Source organism: Eleutherodactylus coqui, chromosome 5 (assembly GCF_035609145.1).
Source record: "Eleutherodactylus coqui strain aEleCoq1 chromosome 5, aEleCoq1.hap1, whole genome shotgun sequence".
Classification (NCBI taxonomy): domain Eukaryota; kingdom Metazoa; phylum Chordata; class Amphibia; order Anura; family Eleutherodactylidae; genus Eleutherodactylus; species Eleutherodactylus coqui.
Genome location: NC_089841.1, coordinates 124,949,543 through 124,975,359, shown reverse-complemented (window position 1 = coordinate 124,975,359; position 25,817 = coordinate 124,949,543).

Below are 25,817 nucleotides of genomic sequence, written 5' to 3'. Positions count from 1 at the left end.
CCGTCAGCAGCGGCCCAAGCTGTCTCTTCCCCCTCCTCCTCATCCTTCTCATGCTCCTCCTCCTCCTCCTGTACGCGCTGAGAAATAGACAGGAGGGTGCCCTGACTATCCAGCGGCATACTGTCTTCCCCCGCCCCCGTTTCCGAGCGCAAAGCAGCTGCCTTTATGGTTTGCAGGGAATTTCTCAAGATGCATAGCAGAGGAATGGTGACGCTAATGATTGTAGCATCGCCGCTCACCACCTGGGTAGACTCCTCAAAATTACCAAGGACATGGCAGATGTCTGCCAACCAGGCCCACTCTTCTGAAAGGAATTGAGGAGGCTGACTCCCACTGCGCCGCCCATGTTGGAGTTGGTATTCGACTATAGCTCTACGTTGTTCATAGAGCCTGGCCAACATGTGGAGCGTAGAGTTCCACCGTGTGGGCACGTCGCACAGCAGTCGGTGCACTGGCAGCTTAAAGTGATGTTGCAGGGTGCGCAGGGTGGCAGCGTCCGTGTGGGACTTGCGAAAATGTGCGCAGAGCCGGCGCGCCTTTACGAGCAGGTCTGACAAGCGTGGGTAGCTTTTCAGAAAGCGCTGAACCACCAAATTAAAGACGTGGGCCAGGCATGGCACGTGCGTGAGGCTGCCGAGCTGCAGAGCCGCCACCAGGTTACGGCCGTTGTCACACACGAACATGCCCGGTTGGAGGCTCAGCGGCGCAAGCCAGCGGTCGGTCTGCTGTGTCAGACCCTGCAGCAGTTCGTGGGCCGTGTGCCTCTTATCGCCTAAGCTGAGTAGTTTCAGCACGGCCTGCTGACGCTTGCCCACCGCTGTGCTGCCACACCGCGCGACACCGACTGCTGGCGACATGCTGCTGCTAACACATCTTGATTGCGAGACAGAGGAGGAGGAGGAGGAGGAGGGTGCTTTAGTGGAGGAAGCATACACCTCCGCAGATACCACCACAGAGCTGGGGCCCGCAATTCTGGGGGTGGGTAGGACGTGAGCGGTCCCGGGCTCTGACTCTGTCCCAGCCTCCACTAAATTCACCCAATGTGCCGTCAGGGAGATGTAGTGGCCCTGCCCGCCTGTGCTTGTCCACGTGTCCGTAGTTAAGTGGACCGTGGCAGTAACCACATTGGTGAGGGCGCGTACAATGTTGCGGGAGACGTGGTCGTGCAGGGCTGGGACGGCACATCGGGAAAAGTAGTGGCGACTGGGAACTGAGTAGCGCGGGGCCGCCGCCTCCATGATACTTTTGAAGGACTCCGTTTCCACAACCCTATACGGCAGCATCTCAAGGCTGATGAATTTTGCTATGCGGACGGTTAACGTTTGAGCGTGCGGGTGCGTGGCGGCGTACTTGCGCTTGCGCTCCAACAGTTGCGCAAGCGACGGCTGGACGGTGCGCTGAGCTACACTGCTGGATGGGGCCGAAGACAGCGGAGGTGAGGGTGTGGGTGCAGGCCAGGAGACGGTAGTGCCTGTGTCCTGAGAGGGGGGTTGCATCTCAGTGGCAGGTTGGGGCACAGGGGGAGAGGCAGGGGTGCAAACCGGAGGCGCTGAACGGCCTTCGTCCCACCTTGCGGGGTGCTTGGCCATCATATGTCTGCGCATGGTGGTGGTGGTGAGGCTGTTGGTGTTGGCTCCCCGGCTGAGCTTTGCGCGACAAAGGTTGCACACCACTGTTCGTCGGTCGTCAGGCGTCTCTGTGAAAAACTGCCAGACCTTAGAGCACCTCGGCCTCTGCAGGGTGGCATGGCGCGAGGGGGCCCTTTGGGAAACAGTTGGTGGATTATTCGGTCTGGCCCTGCCTCTACCCCTGGCCACCGCACTGCCTCTTGCAACCTGCCCTGCTGATGCCCTTGACTCCCCCTCTGAAGACCTGTCCTCCTGAGTAAGCGTTGCACACCAGGTGGGGTCAGTCACCTCATCGTCCTGCTGCTCTTCCTCCGAATCCTCTGTGCGCTGCTCCCTCGGACTTACTGCCCTTACTACTACCTCACTGCAAGACAACTGTGTCTGATCGTCATCGTCCTCCTCACCCACAGAAAGTTGTTGAGACAGTTGGCGGAAGTCCCCAGCCTCTTCCCCCGGACCCCGGGAACTTTCGAATGGTTGGGCATCAGTGACGATAAACTCCTCTGGTGGGAGAGGAACCGCTGCTGCCCAATCTAAGCAGGGGCCCGAGAACAGTTCCTGGGAGTGCTCCCGCTCCTGAGCAGGTGTTATTGTAGTGGAGTGAGGAGGCTGGGAGGAAGGAGGAGCAGCAGACAGAGGATTCGGATTGGCAGCAGTGGACGGCGCAGAACTGCGGGTAGACGATAGGTTGCTCGAAGCACTTTCTGCCATCCAGGACAGGACCTGCTCACACTGCTCATTTTCTAATAACCGTCTCCCGCGTGGACCCATTAATTGGGCGATGAATGTGGGGACGCCAGAAACGTGCCTCTCTCCTAATCGCGCAGCAGTCGGCTGCGACACACCTGGATCAGGAGCTTGGCCTGTGCCCACACCCTGACTTGGCCCTCCGCGTCCTCGGCCGCGTCCACGTCCTCTAGGCCTACCCCTACCCCTCAGCATGCTGTATTACCAGTGATTTGATTTCACAGGCAGGAAATAAATTGGCGCAAGACTGCAGGCCAAATATAATTTTTTCCCTTTTTTGAAAACGAAAGGCCCCACTGCCTCTAGTGAATGAATAATCTAAGTTTAATAACTGTGCTGTTTTCCTGCTAATGTGTCACAGAACGTGAGGGTAGCAGAGTTATTAACTGTGGCAGAGCAGGTATTTTTTTTCCCAATTAAGGAAAGCAAATGGCGAAGCCAGGAGTAAAACGTAGCTGGGTGCGTATGATTTTTAAAGGTGTCACACGCAGCCGACACGTGTCCACCGCCCTTAGGACGGACAGATGCCGGACAAATAGAATTATTTTCCGTTTTTTGGCACCAAAAGGCAGCACTGCGTATATTCTATGAACATGAGAAGTTTAATAACTGTGCTGTGTCCCTGCTAATGTGTCACAGAACGTGAGGGTAGCAGAGTTATTAACTGTGGCAGAGCAGGTATTTTTTTTCCCAATTAAGGAAAGCAAATGGCGAAGCCAGGAGTAAAACGTAGCTGGGTGCGTATGATTTTTAAAGGTGTCACACGCAGCTGACACGTGTCCACCGCCCTTAGGACGGACAGAGGCCGGACAAATAGAATTATTTTCACTTGTTTTACAAGCAAAAGGCAGCACTGCATATATTCAATGAATAATAACTGTGTTGTGGCCCTGCCTATACAATTCTTTCCCTGCAGTATCAATGGAGGGTGCAATGCTCTGCAGAAGCGATTTTGAGAAGCAAAAAAAAATGCAGCACAGCTAACAGCAGCCTGGACAGTACTGCACACGGATAAATATGGCCCTAGAAAGGACCGTTGAGGTTCTTGAAGGCTACACTCACTCCTAACACTCTCCCTGCCTATGCAGCACTTCTGTCCCTAATGCCAGGTGCAACGGTCTGCAGAGGCGATTTTGAGAAAAAAAAATTGCCACTGCTAACAGCAGCCAACACACAGCTATCAGTGGCCCTAATAAGGACCTTTGGGGGGTCTTGAAGCCTACACTAACTACCAATTCTTTCCCTACAGCAGCTCCGGTACAAACAGCACTGTCCCTCATCTAAATCACACGGCATCTGAGGCGAGCCGCGGGAGGGGCCGACTTTTATGTTCGGGTGACACCTGATCTTCCCAGCCACTCACAGCAGGGGGGTGGTATAGGGCTTGAACGTCACAGGGGGAAGTTGTAATGCCTTCCCTGTCTTTCAATTGGCCAGAAAAGCGCGCTAACGTCTCAGGGAAGGAAGTGAAAATAACCAGAACACCTACACTAGCCTACACTAACTCCTAACACTCTCCCTGCCTAACCCCCACTTCTGTCCCTATTGCAGGGCGCAATGCTCTGCAGATCCAATTTTGGAAAAAAATAAATAAAATACTGTGCTAACACAGTACTGCACACTAGTAGATGTGGCCCTAAGATGGGCCGTTGGGGTTCTTGAAGCCCACACTAACTTCTAACGCTCTCCCTACAGCAGCTCCAGCACGATAGTACTTTCCCTCAGCTAAGTCACAAGGCATGTGTGGCGAGCCGCGGGAGGGGCCGATTTTTATACTCGGGTGACATCAGATCTCCCCAGCCACTCACAGCAGGGGGGTGGTATAGGGCTTGAACGTCACAGGGGGAAGTTGTAATGCCTTCCCTGTCTTTCAATTGGCCAGAAAAGCGCGCTAACGTCTCAGAGAGGAAACTGAAAGTAACCGGAACACCGCGTGGTAATCGTTACGAGTAACGAGCCTCCCGAACACCCTAATATTCGCACGAATATCAAGCTCGGAAGAACACGTTCGCTCATCTCTAATAAGGACCCATTGAATTAAATTTAAGTATTGAGACAGGAATATTTTACGAGCATACTTTACACACGTAATAAAAATTGCAGCATGTCTTATTTTGGCCTTTATTTATGGATCAACATAGCCTATCAAAGTCTATGGGCTTTGAATATGGATGTTACATGTGTATTCACTGCGTTTTTTATGTATGTTAGCAGGAGACAGTGTGCAAAAAACTGATATCAATTGACCTTTTTGCATTTTTTTTCGTCATACAACATCAAAAATGCCCCAAATATGCACCAAAAAGCACATGCATTGAAAATAGTGTATTTTTCATGGACCAAAATTGCATATATCCATGTGAGTGAGCCCTTAGAGTTTGTAGAAGCACACCAAATTGAAACACGAAATACTACAGCCAGTTGTCTATTTATTCATACATTTCCAGGATGAATAACAGAGGAACGGCACAACACAGTATTATAAGAAAATGTACACAAATTTTATTGTCCAAGGAGAAAGTTATTTTATAATGCCTAAAGTCTACCTAAAGGTTTAAACTTTTTTCTTAGATCAATAAAACAAGCAACATAAGAAACTTTATAATATGTCCTTCTTCCCACCCCCTATACTGATCACTCACTTGTAGAGATGGGTGAGCACCCAAATGCTCGGGTCCGTGTTATTCGAGTTGAGCTTTTCGTAAAATTCGAGAGCTCTGATCGAGTCACGAACTCCATTGACTACAATGGGTGACTCCATGAAAAGCCTGTTAAAATAGTGGGGGGGGGGGGGGGGGGGGGACTCACCTGCTGGGACACAGCAGCGTCTTCTGGCACTCTCCCCAGCTCTGTAGCTCTCAGCTATCAGCAGTCGGGGATTTAAAATCCCCACCTGCTGGTAGCTCTAATTTGTGATTGGCTGAAGCGCTCAGCCAATCACAATCAGAGCTACCAGCAGGCGGGGATTTTAAATCCCCGGCTGCTGATAGCTCAGAACTACAGAGCCGGGGACAGCTGCAGAAGCCGCGGCTGAGCCCCGGCAGGTGAGTATTCAATTTTTTTTTTTACACTACTTTTAAATGGCTTTTTTTTAGGGAAAGGCTTATGAAGCCCTTTCCTGAAAAGCCATTGACGGCTGCCGGGGCTCAGCGGCTCTGTACTGCTGTTTTGAGCTATCAACATGCAGGGATTTAGAATCGCTCAGCCAATCACAATAAGAGCTACCAGCAGGCGGGGATTTTAAATCTCCGGCTGCTGATAGCTGAGAACTACAGTCGGGGACAGCACCAGAAGTCGCAGTTGAGCTACGGCAGCTGAAAGGAGGTGAGTATGTTTTTTTTAAATTTTTTACACTACTTTTCTTGGATTTTCAGGGAAGGGCTTATGTTTAAAGGTTGAGAATTGAAGAATTCCTCTGCTGCATCTGCCACAGATGTGGCAGATGTAGCAGCAGGGAATTCTTTTAACTAGCGGGGGTGAAGGAAACATCTGCCGCAAGCAGGAAAGGGCTTATATGTAAAGCCCTTTCTGAAAAAGAATGCAGGGAGCCAGCAGAGCATTGAATGGGTGTGAGTGAGAGCTGCCTCTGATTGGTGAGGCTGTGACCAATCAGAGGCAGCTCATTCAGCAGGCGGGGATTTTAAATCCCCAGCTGCCGAATACTACTCAGAGCAGTTCAGGAGAACTGCCGGCCGGCCGGCCGCGCTGAACTCCATCTGCCGGGACCAGGTGAGTATATATATTTTTTTTGTTTTTACACATTTCTGGATGAATTTCCGGCAAGGGCTTATATTTTTAAGCCCTTCCCGAAAATTCATCGTGAGATCGCCCGCAGCCCATTGCTTTCAATGCAGCCGGCTGTATTGCCGGCTCCATTGAATTCAATGCGCTGGACAGCTCCGGCCCGTTTCTATTGAAACGCGGCTAGGAGCAGATTTTTCGGGCGATTTTTCGGCCCCGGTCACGTGATTTGCGGATGCACATCCGTCATGCGATCCGCAAATCGCGGCAAAAAACACCCATGTGACTAAGGCCTCACAGAGCTCTGCTGCTCCTGCTGTGGTAGAGAAAGCAAAGGAGTTCTGGTGGCCCTCCATAGCCCTGTACTATCCCCTGTACTGTCACCTAAAGTCCCTGGGGGAGTTCCAAATATTTTTTCTTATTTCTACCTCTAAAATCTAGTGTGTCTTATCACCAGGTGCATCTTATAAAGCGAAAAATATGGTATATATATTTAGATTACTGCTTTAGCCTATAGAAGTCTGTATGACTCTTTTTGCCTCTCTCCCCCAGCAGCTACTTCCATGCCCTTTTGTCTTCATCCCATCCCATTCCGCCTTCTCTCACATAGACTTCTGCAGCCTTAGGTTAGTTTCACATGGGCAATCGCGATTTTACCGCTTTTTCTTGAAAATAATCTCGCATCACTGCTGCGCACAATAAAATTGTATGATAAAATTTCACAATTATTTTTATTTGCAATGTCAATAGGAATTTCTAATGTTAAAAACGCATCACGTGAAAATCGCAAGTGTGCACATTGCAATGCAATAAAAAGGAGGCTCCACAGGGAAAAAAATCGCATATAGCAGAAACATGCCGTGATTTTTTTTTCTCACAACATCGCATCAGTGAAAATATCGCTAATGTGAAGGAAACCATTGAAAGCATGACTCAATTTTGTATGCAGTAGCCATCTTGTATGATCCGTCATACAATGTCATTTTCTTTTTAAAATAGGAAACTGCAAATATGAAATAGTTGTTTAAAAAAGCCTACAGTGAACAGCTGATGCCATTCACTCAACGCTTATTGTTTACCATTACTGTACTTTTGTGTTTTGAGAAGCTAATCATGTACGATTCTGTTGCACCTTGTTTGGCATTTTAGATGTTAAATTCTTTATTTTGCATATTCATATTGTGTTTGTTTTATCGACCAATGGTAATAAATGAATTATAATAAATTTGAATTATTGTAATCAAAGTCTGTGCCTCTATAAAAACCATTGCCTGTCAATCAATAAACAGATAACTTGTGATCATGTCCATTTGTGTTGTGGTGAAAGTTATCCTCTAACTGAATTTAGACCCCAGAAGCATATCGTATAGCAAATAGATTTTTGTACACTAACAATCCTATCGCCCATGTAAAACCAGCTGTAATCTGATCTGTCTGTGTAAGCGCTTATCAGTATATGCAGAGTGAATGATCAGAAGTGTGAATTAGAAGTGTTTTATAAATGGAGAAATAAGTATTTTTGGCTAATATGATATATTGCAAAGTTTATTATATTTGACTGTACTATTGATCTATGTAAAAACATTTAAAAGTTTAGTTACTCTTTAAAGTACTAAAGCGGGCATGTCAGGAAAATTGACAGGTGCTTTTTAAACATATATCAATTAATTTATTTGTTTTTTTTACAGACATAAATGAGTGAGGACTTATTACTGAAAAGTTTTTTTTATAATCATTCAGGTAAATTAGACAGTCTTTTGAACCTTTGAATTTTGACTTGGTATTTTTTGCAGAATATCAAATTAGTTTTATAGATGAAGAAGGGTAAAATACATTCTTCCCCTCTGGGTCTGTGTTTAGCTTGGCTGCCTGAGGGAGATTGCATGTAATTATCTGCCGAGGTCTTACCTTGCTTGGTGGCTGCAGAGCTGATTATTGCAGAGTGTTCCTTCATGTTTGCTAATATCTCTTGTGCAGAGGGCTCTCTTCCCTGTATTTGTGGAGGGCTGCTACAACTGCTGAGGAGAGAGTCTCGGGAGACATGTAGCCAGTGCTATATTTGTTGGAACCTCTGGGAATCTCACCAGCTGAGAAGATTCTGTGAGCCTGTAGGGCTTCTAACTTCCTGTCTTCTTCTTTGGCATGCTGTAGTTGCTGTATGGGTCTTCCAGGCTGTTTTTTTGGTGCACTGAAGGAGTTGTGGTCACTGCTTACAGAGGTAAATCACTGGAGCTCAGTGAAGCACAGCCATGTCTGAGCTCGGCCAGGCTCCGTCCCCAATATAGATTAACATTTTTATAATCTCATGTACAAAAGAAAGAGTTCTTGATGGTCCGAAAACCTGGCGAAGCATTAAATTAAGTTGCTTGAAGATATAGTAAAGCAGTGCAAAATCTATTTGAACATGATTATATATTTGCTCCTTTATTTAAAACTAGGACTGCGTTGATGCAGAAAGGAGTGAGGCAGAAGAAGTCTCACACTTTAGACTCCAGGTAACTACGAGGGTTATCCAGAAAGTATTGAAAAATGTGTTTTACGAAGTCAAAATTAGCTAGAGCAATGTCAGAAGGTGGGTGAAGCATTTTCCAGAAGGGGAATCTTCCATGGGTGACAAGCCACATAGTGGCAGACTATCAACTGCAGTAGCAGTGGAGAACCGACATAAAGTGAAGGACATGATTATCAAAGATCAACATGTGACCATCAGAGAAATCTGTGATGAAGTTATAGAAACATGAATCCAGAATTTGGAATATCATAAAGTGTGCTAAATGGTTTCTAATCAAGCTAACCATTCATCATAAGGCCCAGAGTGTCTGTGTAGAAAGAACTGTTGACCAGTTGTGACATATGAGATCATTACCAAAATAGGATGGGCAATAATGCCACACCAACCATACAGCCCTGATTTGGCACTCTTGGACTCACTGCAGAATAGCCTCCATGGTCAACATTTCTCTGACAAACAGACAATGAAAGACACAACAGAATCCCAGACCAGACAACACTCATCTGAATATTTCCAAAGTGACTTGGCAGCTTTGGTTCAAAACGTGAAGAAAATGTTTACAAGCAAATTATGATTCTTTGCTTAGTGTTATTCTGTTATTAAAACTCCAGACTTTTTAACTGCCAAATGTGATATTTGTTTCTAGAATAAATTTGCAGTTATAACAATTTAGTCATTACTTTCTGGATGACCCTCATGTATTGTAGGTGATGAAATAACAGAACTACCAAAACCTGAGAACATCAGTGCATACATTATTTAGAAACATACATTATTTTGTATCTAAATGTATAAATAATTAATTAAGATATTGTATATAAATTACAAATGAACTTTTGCTGAACTTTTTAAAGCCATCTAACATCAAAATCAAAATTATGTTTTTATGTATTTTTGAACAAATCTTTTAAAATGATCTAATAAATATGATTTGTACTGTAGGATAGTTATTTTCATTCTAGAGGACCCATCAGTTCTGAGAAGGACACAAAAACTGACAGCAGAATAACTTTAAATAATAATATTTATCGTAAGCGGAAAAGTGAATTTCCCTCAATGTTACAAGGACACATTTAAAAAAGTGTTTTCTAAGTTCATTTTGTGAAATTTTAAATAAACTCTAAGATTTATGTTACGTCTGTTCAGGCAGCGGAAACAATGACCTACACGAACACACTGCAAACAGAAGGCTGGATGGAAAATGAAAGGATAGTAGAGACATGCATACATGCTGGATACCAACAACATAAACCAGACGTGCATATCAACATCAGGTGGCCAAATACTTATCGATGAACTAATACACAAAGGCAGATGGAGTTGCTAATCAGTAAGTATGAGGTATTGGTTTCTTTTTCTGTCCAAAATACGTAATGTCACAAGCCCACATCAAGGGTCCTCATTGCCTTGTGAGTCCCTACTTTAAAAAACACAAAAAGGAAACCCTGTCTATAAGCAGGGTAATCAACCTAAAAGGCACGTTCCCACGCTGGAACCTTGGGGTCTGGATTGCCCTAGATGGTATACAACATATACGCTGACAGGACACACTTCACATACACAAACAGACAATGGACATACACCTTGAACAGGGAGCTAGTCACACAAAGTGTCTTGTTACCTACAGAACCTCAGACAAGGGTAATTAAGACATACACACTAAACAGGACAGTTCACACCAAGTGTGGTCAACACCTACAGACATACATAGAACACAACCCTGTTCACACCAAGTGGCTGTATCATAAAGGTAGCACCACACAGAAGAAGGTATAGTTCTCACCAAGGGTAATCCACACCTTCAGACATACACTGAACAAGTTATTGTTCACACTTGAAATCTGCTCACCTTACAGACAGAAGGAAACCCTACTCAGAACCTCATGCATGACTAGATAAAACAGGAGCTAGTTCCAGTGTCCACACAACAAGAATGGGGAAAGAGAGTCACACACCAAACTGACATAAAGGAACATGTTGTCAGATATCACCCACCTGACAATGTACAGGACATCATATGTCTGGAGGCTGCAACTGATAAAAAGGAAGGGAGAAAGGACCTGCATGGCAAGTAGACAGGAAGATCAGGTGGCCAGACATGTAAAGCAACTCAAAGTAGCCACATGCATAACACGAAACACCAAGTACTGAGTAGGAAAAGGATAATAGATAAATGGCAAAATGAGCAGCACCCTTTAGTGAGAGGGGCTGGTATTTATGTGCACAAGACCGATGGTGATTAGCTGGCTGGAGAACTCCACACCATCAGCCAGCCAAATCAACCACACCTGCAGCAGTATACTCCTGGAAACCCATAGAACTACAGATCCCATGAACACAATGTGACAATTTCCTTCCTTTCAATGGAGGACACAATGGAGCCATGAGCTCAGATCTGCTTAGACTTTGTCATAAACAAATAATTTGCCCGTTTTCAATTTTGGCACTGACACCTATTTTATCATGAACATCTCCCAATGGCCTCCATAAAAATCAGATTGATTACATCCTGCGTAATCATCGTTGGTGAAGTTCAGTCATAGCAGAAAAAAACATTTCCTGGCACTGATCATGAACTCCTTGCAGCTAAGATTAAGATTAAAGTTTCTGTAGCATTAAAAAGGCACTTAATTGGGAAAATTTAACACCTCTAAAATCCCCCTATCTTACACTATTGAGGTAGCAAACAGTTTTGAAGTGCTTGACACATCAGAAAAGTATCCATAGGAATATGGCATGAAATACAGTCCGCTGTTGGTGAAAAAGCCATTAAGTATATCACCTATAAGAAGCAGGAAAAAAGATGCTATTGGTTGTTCAAGCAAACCCTCAGAATAGCCGATAAAAAACAGCAGCAAGGGCAGCTGGCAACAAAAACGAAGTTTGGCAACTAAATGACGATTTTCAGTGCGCAGCAAGGAAAGACAAGGAAATGGACTGGAATGAGCATAGCAAACAACTTGTTATGGCAATGAAACAACTAAAATATAGTGCCAAGGCAGTGAACATCATCACAGCGCTGTGCCAGGAAGTATGGGTATCCATACAATGGCTACAGGACTGGAAATGATCTGTCTTCATCCCTCTACCAAAGAAAGGCAACTCCCAGGATGGCTCCAACTACCAAACAATAGCCCTCATTCCGCATGCAAGCAAGATCCTTGCTAAAATTATACTGCCAAAAGTCAAAGTGGCACTCCCCGATGTGCAGGCAGGATTTCAGCGAGGATGCGGCACCCGCGACCATATTGCAAACCTGTGATGGACCATGGAAAAAGCTCAAGAATATCAAAAGAATATCTAAATGTACTTCATCAACTACATCAAGGCCTTTGACTGCATTGACCATGATAAGCCATGGTACACCCTGCAAGAGCTGATATAAGCTTTATATCAATCAAGAAGCCACTGTGAGAACACAGTATGGGGACACAGACTGGTTTGGGATTGGCAAAGGGCTCCGACAGGGCTCCATCCTCTCACCCTTCTAGTTTAACCTATATTCAGAAGTAATCATCTGGAAAATAGACCTAGACTAGAGATGAGCGAACGTACTCGTCCGAGCTTGATACTCGTTCGAGTATTGTGTTCGAGATGCTCGTTACTAGAGGCGAGCACCACGCGATGTTCGAGTTACTTTCACTTTCATCTCTGAGACGTTAGCACGCTTTTCTGGCCAATAGAAAGACAGGGAAGGCATTACAACTTCCCCCTGCGACATTCAAGCCCTATACCACCCCCCTGCAGTGAGTGGCTGGCGAGATCAGGTGTCACCCGAGTATATAAATCGGCCCCTCCCGCGGCTCGCCACAGATGCATTCTGACAGAGATCAGGGAAAGTGCTGCTGATGCCGGAGCTGCTATAGGGAGAGCGTTAGGAGTGATTTTAGGCTTCAAGAACCCCAACGGTCCTTCTTAGGGCCACATCTGACCGTGTGCAGTACTGTTGAGGCTGCTTTTTGCAGTGTTGCACTTTTTTTTTTTTTTTTTGTATATCGACCGTGCAGAGCATTGCGTCCTCAGTCTGCAGTCATTGTACAGAGTATAGGGCCAGTACTGGTGAGGCAGGGAAAGAGATATTCAGGCTATACAGGCAGTGGGCTTTTTCCAAAAAATTGAGGAAAAATACTATATTTGGGCTGCCTGTGTCCGTCTTCAGTTTACTGCGTGTCTGCTGGGGGTAGTAGTCCTAATTAATACGCAGCTAAGCGTTACAGCAGGCTTGCGCAAAATTGTTTCCTGGATCTGCTTTCTCTGTTACATCAGCGCCGTCATCCCGCCAGAGGGAAACAGTATACATAATATTATAAGCTGCCTACAGTATCTATCTGCTGGGGGTAGTAGTCCTAATTAATACGCAGCTAAGCGTTACAGCAGGCTGGCGCAAAATTGTTTCCTGGATCTGCTGTGCGTTCCGTAAGGGAAGTCAGCCTCCAACCACAGGCCAATAAGCGGCACATTTAATTACAGCGTTCTGTTTCTGCACTACTGGTAATACAGCATGCTGAGGGGTAGGGGTAGGCCTAGAGGACGTGGACGCGGGCGAGGATGCGGAGGCCCAAGTCAGGGTGTGGGCACAGGCCGAGCTCCTGATCAGGTGTGTCGCAACCGACTGCTGCGGGATTAGGAGAGAGGCACGTTTCTGGCGTCCCCACATTCATCTCACAATTAATGGGTCCACACGGTAGACCTTTATTAGAAAATGAGCAGTGTGAGCAGGTCCTGTCGTGGATGGCAGAAAGTGCATCCAGCAATCTATCGACCACCCAGCATTCTGCGCCGTCCACTGCTGCAACTCTGAATCCTCTGGCTGCTGCTCCTCCTTCCTCCCAGCCTCCTCACTCCATTACAATGACACATTCTGAGGAGCAGGCAGACTCCCAGGAACTGTTCTCGGGCCCCTGCCCAGAATGGGCAGCAATTGTTCCGAATCCTCTCCCACTGGAGGAGTTTGTCGTGACCAAAGCCCAACCTTTGGAAAGTTCCCAGGGTCCGGGGGATGAGGCTGGGGACTTCCCGCAACTGTCTCAAGACCTTTCAGTGGGTGAGGAGGACGATGACGATGAGACACAGTTGTCTATCACTCAGGTAGTAGTAATTGGAGTAAGTCCGAGGGAGGAGCGCACAGAGGATTCGGAGGAAGAGCAGCAGGACGATGAGGTGACTGACCCCACCTGGTTTGCTACGCCTACTGAGGACAGGTCTTCAGAGGGGGAGGCAAGTGCAGCAGCAGGGCAGGTTGGAAGAGGCAGTGCGGTGGCCAGGGGTAGAGGCAGGGCCAGACCGAATAATCCACCAACTGTTTCCCAAAGTGCCCCCCCCCCGCGCCATGCCACCCTGCAGAGGCCGAGGTGCTCAAAGGTCTGGCAGTTTTTCACTGAGAGTGCAGACGACCGACGAACAGTGGTGTGCAACCTTTGTCGCGCCAAGATCAGCCGGGGAGCCACCACCACCAGCCTCACCACCACCAGCATGCGCAGACATATGATGGCCAAGCACCCCACAAGGTGGGACGAAGGCCGTTCACCGCCTCCGGTTTGCACCGCTGCCTCTCCCCCTGTGCCCCAACCTGCCACTGAGATCCAACCCCCCTCTCAGGACACAGGCACTACCGTCTCCTGGCCTGCACCCACACCCTCACCTCTGCTGTGCTCGGCCCCATCCACCAATGTCTCTCAGCGCACCGTCCAGCCGTCGCTAGTGCGAGTGTTGGAGCGCAAGCGCAAGTACGCCGCCACACACCCACACGCTCAAGCGTTAAACGTGCACATAGCCAAATTTATCAGCCTGGAGATGCTGCTGTATAGGGTTGTGGAAACTGAGGCTTTCAAAGGTATGATGGCGGCCGCGGCCCCGCGCTACTCAGTTCCCAGTCGCCACTACTTTTCCTGATGTGCTGTCCCAGCCCTGCACGACCACGTCTCCCGCAACATTGTACACGCCCTCACCAACGCGGTTACTGGCAAGGTCGACTTAACAACGGACACGTGGACAAGCACAGGCGGGCAGGGCCACTATATCTCCCTGACGGCACATTGGGTGAATTTAGTGGAGGCTGGGACAGAGTCAGAGCCTGGGACCGCTCACGTCCTACCCACCCCCAGAATTGCGGGCCCCAGCTCGGTGGTGGTATCTGTGGCGGTGTATGCTTCCTCCACTAAACCACCCTCCTCCTCCTCCTCCTACGCAACCTCTGTCTCGCAATCAAGATGTGTCAGCAGCAGCACGTCGCCAGCAGTCGTTGTCGCGCTTCGTGGCAGCACAGCGGTGGGCAAGCGTCAGCAGGCCGTGCTGAAACTACTCAGCTTAGGAGAGAAGAGGCACACGGCCCACGAACTGCTGCAGGGTCTGACAGAGCAGACCGACCGCTGGCTTGCGCCGCTGAGCCTCCAACCGGGCATGGCCATGTGTGACAACGGCCGTAACCTGGTGGCGGCTCTGCAGCTCGGCAGCCTCACGCACGTGCCATGCCTGGCCCGTGGCCCTAATTTTGTTGGTTCAGCGCTTTCTGAAAAGCTACCCATGCTTGTCAGACCTGCTCGGAAAGGTGCACCGGCTTTGCGCACATTTCCGCAAGTCCCACATGGACGCTGCCACCCTGCGCACCCTGCAACATCGGTTTCATCTGCCAGTGCACCGACTGCTATGCGACGTGCCCACACGATGGAACTCTACGCTCCACATGTTGGCCAGGCTCTATGAGCAGCGTAGAGCTATAGTGGAATACCAACTCCAACATGGGCGGCGCAGTGGGAGTCAGCCTCCTCAATTCTTTACAGAAGAGTGGGCCTGGTTGGCAGACATCTGCCAGGTTCTTGGAAACTTTGAGGAGTCTACCCAGATGGTGAGCGGCGATGCTGCAATCATTATCGTCACCATTTCTCTGCTATGCCTCTTGAGAAGTTCCCTGCAAAGCATAAAGGCAGACGCTTTGCGCTTGGAAACAGAGGCGGGGGAAGACAGTATGTCGCTGGATAGTCAGAGCACCCTCCTGTCTATATCTCAGCGCGTTGAGGAGGAGGAGGAGCATGAGGAGGATGAGGTGGAGGGCGAAGAGACAGCTTGGCCCACTGCTGAGGGTACCCATGCTGCTTGCCTGTCATCCTTTTAGCGTGTATGGCCTAAGGAGGAGGAGGAGGATCCTGAAAGTGATCTTCCTAGTGAGGACAGCCATGTGTTGTGTACAGGTACCCTGGTACACATGGCTGACTTCATGTAAGGATGCCTTTCTCGTGACCCTCGCGTTACACGCATTCTGGCCACTACGGATTACTGGGTGTACACACTGCTCGACCCACGGTATAAGGAGAACCTTTCCCCTCTCATACCTGAAGAGGAAAGGGGTTCGAGAGTGATGCTATACCACAGGACCCTGGCAGACAAACTGATGGTAAAATTCCCATCCGACAGCGCTAGTGGCCGAAGGCGCAGTTCCGAGGGCCAGGTAGCAGGGGAGGCGCAGAGATCAAGCAGCATGTACAGCACAGGCAGCGGAACACTCTCTAAGGCCTTTGACAGCTTTCTGGCTCCCCAGCAAAGGCTCAGTCATATAATTTTTGTAAACAATTTTTATACGTTTCAATGCTCATTAAAGCGTTGAAACTTGCACCTGAACCAATTTTTATTTTAACTGGGCTGCCTCCAGGCCTAGTTACAAATTAAGCCACATTAACCAAAGCGATTAATGGGTTTCACCTGCCCTCTTGGTTGGGCATGGGCAATTTTTCTGACGTACATTAGTACTGTTGGTGCACCAATTTTTTGGGGCCCTCGCCTACAGTGTAATCCAATTAATTTTTTGCCCACCTGCATTAAAGCTGACGTTACATCAGCTGTGATGGGCACTGCAATGGGATACATTTATGTACAGCCGGTGGGTTCCAGGGAGCCACCCATGCTGTCGGTCCACACGGAGTTGTAACTGCATGTGTCCACTTCTAAAGAACCCTAGTCTGACTGGGGCATGCAGTGTGGGCCAAAGCCCACCTGCATTAAACATGACATTACCTCAGCTGTGATGGGCAATGCAATGGGATATATTTATGTACCGCCGGTGGCTTTCTGCCACCCACCCATGCTGTCGGTCCACACGGAGTTGTAACTGCATGTGTCCACTTCTAAAGAACCCCAGTCTGACTGGGGCATGCAGTGTGGGCCGAAGCCCATCTATATTTAATCGGACGTTACCTCAGCTGTGATGGGCACTGCAATGAGATACATTTATGTACAGCCGGTGGGTTCCAGGGAGCCACCCATGCTGTGGGTGAACACGGAATTCCCATTGCGAAGTTGTACCTGCCTGTGACTATTTATAAAAAACCGCGGTCTGACTGGGGCATGCAGACACCTTGACAGAATGAATACTGTGTGGCACATAGGTTCCCCATTGCTATGCCCACGTGTGCAGCTCCAGATGGAGGTGGCACAGGATTGGATTTCTCATTGCTTCTGTACAGCATTGTGGGCTATCGCCCTGCCCCTTTTAAAGAGGGTCGCTGCCTAGCCGTGCCAACCCTCTGCAGTGTGTGTCTGCGGTTCCTCCTCATGGCAGACGCACTTATAAATAGACATGAGGGTGGTGTGGCATGGGGGCAGCTGAAGGCTGCGCAGGGACACTTTGGTGTGCGCTGTGGACACTGGGTCGTGCGGGGGGGGGGGGGGTTGGGCAGCATGTAACCCAGGAGAAGTGGCAGCGGAGTGTCATGCAGGCAGTGATTGTGCTTTGTTGGAGGTAGTGTGGTGCTTAGCTAAGGTATGCATTGCTAATGAGGGCTTTTCAGAAGTAAAAATTGTTGGGAGGGGGGGGGGGCACTCTTGCCGCTATTGTGGCTTAATAGTGGGACCTGGGAACTTGAGATGCAGCCCAACATGTGGCCCCTCACCTGCCCTATCCGTTGCTGTGTCGTTCCCATCACTTTCTTGAATTGCCCAGATTTTCACAAATGGAAACCTTAGCGAGCATCGGCAATATACAAAAATGCTCGGGTCGCCCATTGACTTCAATGGGGTTCATTACTCGAAACGAACCCTCGAGCATCGCGAAAATTTCGTCCCGAGTAACGAGCACCCGAGCATTTTAGTGCTCGCTCATCTCTAACCTAGACGCATTGCAAACCGGGGTGAAAACAAGTGACAGAAACATCAACAGTCTTCGTTACATGGGTGACATAACTCTGTTTGCAGAAACAGAAGCTGGTCTGAGGCAACTGATGTGTAAGATTAAAACTGAAAGCGAAAAAATAGACCTCGACCTAAATTTAAAGAAGACGAACATTATGATGACTGTGATAATGAGGCAGTAGAATGTGTGCAAGACTTCATCTTCCTTGGTTTGAAAATTAACTAGGATGGAGAATCTATGCCAGAGATAAAACGTAGGATAGCATTGGGGTGAAGCACAATGCTAAACATGGACAAACTCTGGAAAAGTAGAGATATCTGCATAGCAAATAGATGCAGGATAATGCAAACCACAGTTTTCCCCATAGCTATGTATGGATGTGAAAGCTGGACTGCAGAAAATGCTGATAGGAGGATTGATGCATTCTAGCTGTAGTGCTGGCAAAAGCTGCTGCGTATGCCCTGGATGGCAAGAGTAACAGAAGTCCTGAATTGTGTAAAATCCGATATTTCACTGGAGGGCAAGATGACCAGACTAAGACTAACGTATTTTGGCCATGTAATGTGAGAAGTATCGCTACCAAAATCTATAATGCTTGGACAGATCAGTGGCAAGAGAAAACCTGGCTGCCAAAGGACACGATGGTTGATACAGTCAGAGCTGATACTGGCATGGATATCACACAACTGAAATAAGCAGTGCAAAACAGAAAAACATTAAGGGAGCTCACCTTTACGGTCGCCGAGGGTCGTAAATGATTAAATGGCTGAAAACAGCATTTTATCATAAATTTGAAAAAAGCAAATCCCAAGCCTGGTGAATTAATTTATAAATGCATCATAAAGGAAAGTGAATCAGTGAAATGCAAAGTGGCATAAAGTTCCATCTTCCCCTTACGACGAGACTGAACTGTACCTTATGCAGAATATAGTTAATTTATCAGCTATCTAATAACACTACCACGTGTATTATGCTGCCCAGCTAGAAAAGGAGACAGTCAATTGTAAGAGTGAATAATATCCCCTTCACCTGCAGACTTCTTATGGATAGGAGTACCATCTGGAAAGGAAAGAAGGCTGGCTAAACAAGAGGTATGACTTTGCTGATATAGAAAATGGTTCAGAAGTGGAAGAAAATGACATATTATTAACATTTGCTGGTTTCATAGGATCATAGAATGGTAGAGTTGGAAGGAACTTCCAGAGTCAATGCAGGATTCACTAAATCATCCTAAAAAGATGTCTGTCCAGCCTCTATTTATATTAGTGACTAATCCCTAAGTTGATTTGAGGTGGGGCACGCACTAAACAGACTTGTTTTTCTAGTGCATCCCACAGATGACCAGACTCAGACTAACGTATTTTGGCCATGTAATGCGAGAAGTATCGCTACAAAAATCTATAATGCTTGGACAGATCAGTGGCAAGAGAAAACCCGTCTGCCAAAGGACACAATGGTTGATACTGTTAAAACTGATACTGGCATGGATATCACGCAACTAAAAGAATCTAAATCAAATTGATTTAGATCTGGGGAATTTGAAGGTCAAGTCAACCCCTTACACTCCTTGTCATGTTCCTCAAACCATTCCTGACCACATTTTGCAATATGGCAGGGGCATTATCCTGCTGAAAGTGGTCATTGCCATATGATACTGCTGCCATAAAAGGTTGTACTTGGTCTTTAATAACGCTGGGTAGGTGGTACATGTCAAATAACATCCACATGAATCCAAGCACCCAAAATTTCCCAGCAGAATATTGCCCAGTGTCACATTGGCTCCACCGGCTTGCTTTCTTCTCATAGTCCATCCTGGTGCCATCTCTTCCTCAGATGAGCGACACACAAGCACCCAACTGTCCACAAAGTATAAAGGAAACCACGCTTCATCAGACCTGGCCACCTGGTTCTATCATAGCCAGTATGAACTTTTTCAGCAAATTATATACCAGTGGTTCTTCTAAAGGATCAGATCAAGCATGCTAGCATTGTCTTTACATGTTCATCCAACAAAAGTTTCCATTCTGGAGATGCTCTGTCCCAGTAGTCTAATCATAACAATTTGGCCCATGTCACAGTCACTCAGATCTTTACACTTGCTAATTTTTCCTGCTTTCAACACATAAAGTTCATGAATTGACTCTTCCCTTGGTGCCTAATGTGCCCTACCTCTTGACAGCTACTATTATCATGAGATAATTGATGTTTTTGATGTCACTTCTCACTGGTTTTAATGTTATGACAGATCAATGCATATTCTAAAGCTAAACAAATGTAAAACTATTGCCTAGTTTTCTTATTGTCTTTCTAACTTGTGACTCAACAAATGCTCACTTTCAACTCATTTAAAAGAGACCTGCACAATGTGATTGACGTGGTAATACATACTTTAGCAATCTTTCTCACCAGACATTGATTTCACAGCAGGAATATTTTTCCAGCTATGCTCATTTTCCTGTTTGCTCAGCTGTCTTTAGTCTCTTGATATTATTCTATGTTCAATAGTGTTTTCACGTTAACCCTTTGAGGACCAAGGAACAGATTTGTCCCATAGTTTTAAACAGTTTCAAATTTGATGGAATCAATTATGGTTCTAAAAGGGTTAAGTAAGTAAATCCATATGACTAATCAATGAAAAAACACGCACTTTAATCATCGCCTTTTTCTTTTACAAAACACATTATTTCAGCAGTCATGGAACATAACTTATCCAGATACTTATTTTCTTTTAAGCTTTAAATAAGAAAACAAAGTTGTATTAGAAGCATTATACACCAGTTTGTATGTTATTAAGATATTTTCCCTTCATAATTGAAGACACCCACGGAGTTGACATTTAACGTCCAAATGTTAGAAGACAAATTTGCCAAATAATAAATAATTGGTATCTTTATTATGTGTAGACAGGAAAACATTTTTCTTAATAATTAACAATGCAAGAAAATGAATATGTAACATCAGTTATAGATTAAAATGTAATTGAATGATAAAATGTCTTTCCCTGTGTGTCCATCACTGTCATACATCTTTTGGTACATATCAGAATGATCCAACTGTATGGCATTAGCAGGCATTATCATCTTCAAGAAATGTGCGGGGGCAAAAATGCTATTCAGTCTGCAGTATTTGATAGCGGGAAACGTTTCCGATAATAAATTGAACTAACTAGTTCTTTACTGCCTCTTTTTATTATCAACTCCCACTTTTGTTTAAAGGAGATGTCTCGAGGAAGCAGTTAAATTTTTTTTTTGCCCAGTCCCCCCCATTAAGTACACATTACTAAGCCCCCCTGTAAATGACATTTCTAGCTGGTTTGTACTTACCGTTCCAGCGTTTCAGCAACTTATAAAAGTTTTCTCAAGATGGCCGCCGGCTCTTTCCCCGTCGCTCGCTGCAGCCCGACGTGCGCGCTCCCGAGACGCCGCCAGCTGTGTCTCCATGGCAACCGGACGCATCGCAGCCGCCGACCAGACGCCCCGCAGCCGCCGACCAGACGCCCACCGCCAGGCAGCAGGTAACCGGCGCTAGCCCCCGGCTCCCCAGCGCTAGACCCTCAGCCCAGGTGAAGGCCCCGGAGCCCAGCGCTAGGTTCCGGAGCCCAGCGCTAGTTCCCCCGGCCTAGCGGCAGCCCCCCCCCGGCCTAGCGGCAGCCCCCCCCGGCCTAGCGACAGCCCCCCCGGCCTAGCGGCAGCCCCCCCCGGCCTAGCGACAGCCCCCCCGGCCTGGCGGCAGCCCCCCCCGGCCTAGCGGCAGCCCCCCCCCCGGCCTAGCGACAGCACCCCCGGCCTAGCGACAGCCCCCCCATCGCAGCGGCAGCCCCCCCCCGGCCTAGCGACAGCCCCCCCGGCCTAGCGCTAGTTCCCCCATCACAGCGGCAGCCCCCCCCCCGGCGCAGCGACAGCCCCCCCCCCGGCGCAGCGCTAGTTCCCCCGGCGCAGCGCTAGTTCCCCCCCGACCCATCACTTACCTGGGACGCTTCTCGGGGCTGCTGGGCTGGGCTGGGCTTCTCCGCTGGGCAGCTCCAGTTTCTGCACCTTCCTCTAACAGAGGAAGGTGCAGAATGGCCGCTGCAGCGCGCTCCCGAGCAGTGACAGCTCGTCTGCGCATGCGCAGAAGAGCTGTAGCGGGGAGCACACTGAAGCGGCTCGTGCTGAATAGAGAAGACCGGACTGCGCAAGCGCGTCTAAAAAAGCAAGCTGCCAGCGAATTTAGACGGAACCATGGAGACGAGGACGCTAGCAACGGAGCAGGTAAGTGGAATAACTTCTGTATGGCTCATATTTAATGCACAATGTACATTACAAAGTGCATTAATATGGCCATACGGAAGTGTATAACCCCACTTGGTTTCGCGAGACCACCCCTTTAAGACATGCTTATTATTGCACTGTTTCCCTGAAAATAAGACCTACCCCAAAAATAAGCCCCATCATGATTTTTCAAGATTTTAGAGGATGCAGCATGATTTTTTTCAGGATTTTTGAGGATGTCTGAACTAGAAGCGCTACTCTAAAATAAGCCCTAGTTACAGGTAATAAAAAGGTCAATTTAAATAATGTCCAGACAGCTATACATAGAAAAAGTTAAATCTTTTGGAGCAAAAATTAATATAAGACCTTGTTTTATTTTTGAGGAAACAGGGGTAGTTTTTTTTACCATTTATACTCAAATGATAGATAGATAGAGATGAGATAGATAGACAGATATGAGAGATAGATATGAGATAGATAGAATTTAAGGTAATATATATTGCTCCAGGATCCTTACTTTAATTTGTTCTATAATTTTGCATGTATTTTTATATATTTATTAACATCTTCAAGATTAGAGATTTTTCATTTTTTATTTTCGTTTGTTCGCCCCCACATTCCATGAGCCATACCTTTTTTATCTTTCTGTTGACATAGTTGTATGAGGGTTTGTTATTTGCAGGACAAGTTATATTTTAAAATAATTTAAAATGTTATCATTTAGTGTACCATGCAATATACTGGAATATTTTTTTTAGTGGGGTGAAATAAAAAAAGGTACAATTCTTTTGTTTGGTGCGGGGGTAGTTACTATGGTACCCATGGTGCAGTAAAAATGATATGAACTTCTTTGAGAAGTAAGATTATGGCAATGCCAAATTTTAGAGGTTTTTTAATTTTTTAACAATTTTAAAAATAAACGTTTTTAAAGAGCAAAAATTGCTTTTCGTTGCCATATTCTAAGGTCCAGAACTTTATTTTTTCATTGATGGAACTGTGTTAGGGCTCTTTTTTTGCTGGTTTTTATTAGTACTATTTTAGCGTACATACATCCTTCTGATCAATTTTTATTCATTTTTTGGGGAGCTCGGGGTAGAATAAAAAATGTAGCACTGGCATTTTGTACTTTTTATTTTTACAGTGTGCACCATACAGGATAAATGGTGCAAACAAATGTTAATACGAAATATGTGGGTTGTTCATTGTTTAGCTTTTTTATGGGAGAAAATGGAAAAGGGGTTTCTTTGAACTTTTAATTTTTGTTGTACTATTTTACAATGCTTGCTAAATCTTTACCTACATGATTTTAGTCCCTATACAAAAGTGAACTTGTGATACCTTGATCACTTCTACTATATACTACAATACTTCAGTATTGCAGCATAAAGTAATTTTCAATGTTGCCTATGTATATGTATGTCACAGAAGTACAGGTTGGATATTAAGCAGGCTGAGGAGCTTATCTTGCCGCAAACCCGGTGGGTGCTGGCTGTGTGAAACAGCTGACATCAGATTTAAACATCCGAAATCAGAGCTAGTTCTGATCACAGCTGTTTAACAACTTACATGCGCTGTCAATCCTGACTGCTGCATGTAACCTGTTAGCTGAAGGAGGGATGTCCCCACTCCAACTCACTGATGATTGCTCAGGTAGCCTCTGCCCTAGTAAAAGTTCTCAGGGCTGCCATGTATTCAACAATATTAATATGTGATCATTAAAATTACATTATACTGCAATAATGTTGTATTGCAGTATATTATAGAAGCAATCCCAGATTTTGGTGTCCACTTAGAGAATTGAAATTGAAATCATTTAATTAAGTCAAATACAATTTATACAAATTTAAAAATCCCTCTTTTTTCATTTTTTCCCCACACTATAAAAAAAAAATAATTGCTATCACCATATCCAAAAGAAGCCCAAACTGCCTAAGTATTGAATTATCTATTTCACAAAGAGATTGATGTAAAGAACAATACATAATGAGAGACTTGCATTTTTTTTGGTCACGCCATTTCCCAATAAAAATTAAATAAAAAGTGGTGTGTACCCATAAATGGTGGCAATAAAAATATCAAAATCTACATTTCTCAACATTGAAATTACAAAACCAAGCAGGAAAAGTCGTGGAATTATGGAAATCGCGGGATCAATAGACTTGTTAATGATATGCAAATGAAAAAATGAAAGCAAAATATTCAAAACATCTCAATTTATTCAGTATTGCGTATGAGTGCACTTAGACTCTTTGGCATGATATCAGTGAAGTTATTAATGGCTGCATGAGGAATGTTCTGTCATGCTAAATGCACTGGGGCACACAGATCATCAAGAGACACTACTGGCAGCTTCCTTTGCAACTGCCAACCAATGATGTCTCAGATGTGTTCTCAAGATCCTGCAGGCCAGGGTAGTATGTTTAGGCCATGCAGGCTGCTCACAGTTGCATTAGCAACATCTGGCCTGGCGTTTTCATGTTGAAAATCGGTTCCTGATAAACTTCAGAGAAATAGCCATGCCCCTGGGTTACCCAACCAAATCAATATAATGCTGAGCTGCTAGTATACCTGGAATCAATACTAGAGAGATCTGGCTACCGTACATTATACCACAGCATACCAAAATCCCGTGAGTAGAACCAGTGTGACATTCCCTTATGCCCACATGGTCTCCAGACCAATCTCTGGATATCATTGCATATGAGACAAAAGTGTGACTCATCACTGCAGAGGATAGACCTCCATTCCCACCTCCGTTGTTGTCTTTCTCTGCTCCATACTAGCCTTTGAGAGCGATGCTGTGAGGTCAATGAAACATCTGATGCTGGACATCTGGCTCAAAACCCAGTGTCATGTAAGCGCCTTCTGATGGTTTGTGTAGACAGCCTAGACTTGAGATGTGACATTCAATTTCACTTGCAATACAAAGTGGAACACGATGTGCCATTCCTTTAGTTTGACATCCGTGCATGCAGAAGTTTGGCTCTGTGCACCTCTTGATGTCATTCAAGTTCGTTGTTCTCCCAACCACTAGGATATGCAATGTTAAACAGTGCTGACATCTTGGCCTATGCACTTAGTGATCTGTCAAAGTGATAAACTGAAAGCTCTCAGTTCAAGGATTCTGTCTCATTGCATATACAGTATTTACGTTATGCAGCTGAAAAAGGGTTAAAAAGATTAAGTTAAAAATGCTAGAATGTAAAATATATAACTTTAGTTTCTTCCTTTACTAGTTGCCCAGTAATAAAATCCAACATTACACCAGAATAAACAAATCAAGGTATGCCAAGAGGCCCAGATAGGAAACGAACTAACTCAGTTCTCCAAGAAGAGAGCTTTCTAATTATTTTGATGTTCACTAAAAGTGGGACTTATAGTATTATAAGCAGTTGGGGGCTGATTAACCAGGGCACAGAGCCGAAGGAACCAGTTCATTTTCCTCCTTTACACACCCTTAGAAATATGACATTTCCTATTAAGATCTTCAGGTTTTGGACAATGTCGTACCCACCAATTGTCAGCAAACGTGTTGCTGAAAGTGTCAGACAAGAATGTGGTGATAATGCATACTGGTTATCCTGTTGTGGTGCCTGATCTGAGGCGCGCCGTTGTGGGGGAGACCACGGGAAAACAAGATGGATATCACGGGTGGCTCTGTGTTCTCTCCCAACAATGGTGGAATAAGGCCCAGCTTGGTCACATGCAGTGGAGCAGGCACAATAACATTTGTCACGTGACACCAGTACCTTTTCTAGGGGTGAACTCAGGTTGTTGGTAGCGAAAATAACTGAGACGAGTCCACGTAGCTTTGTTGT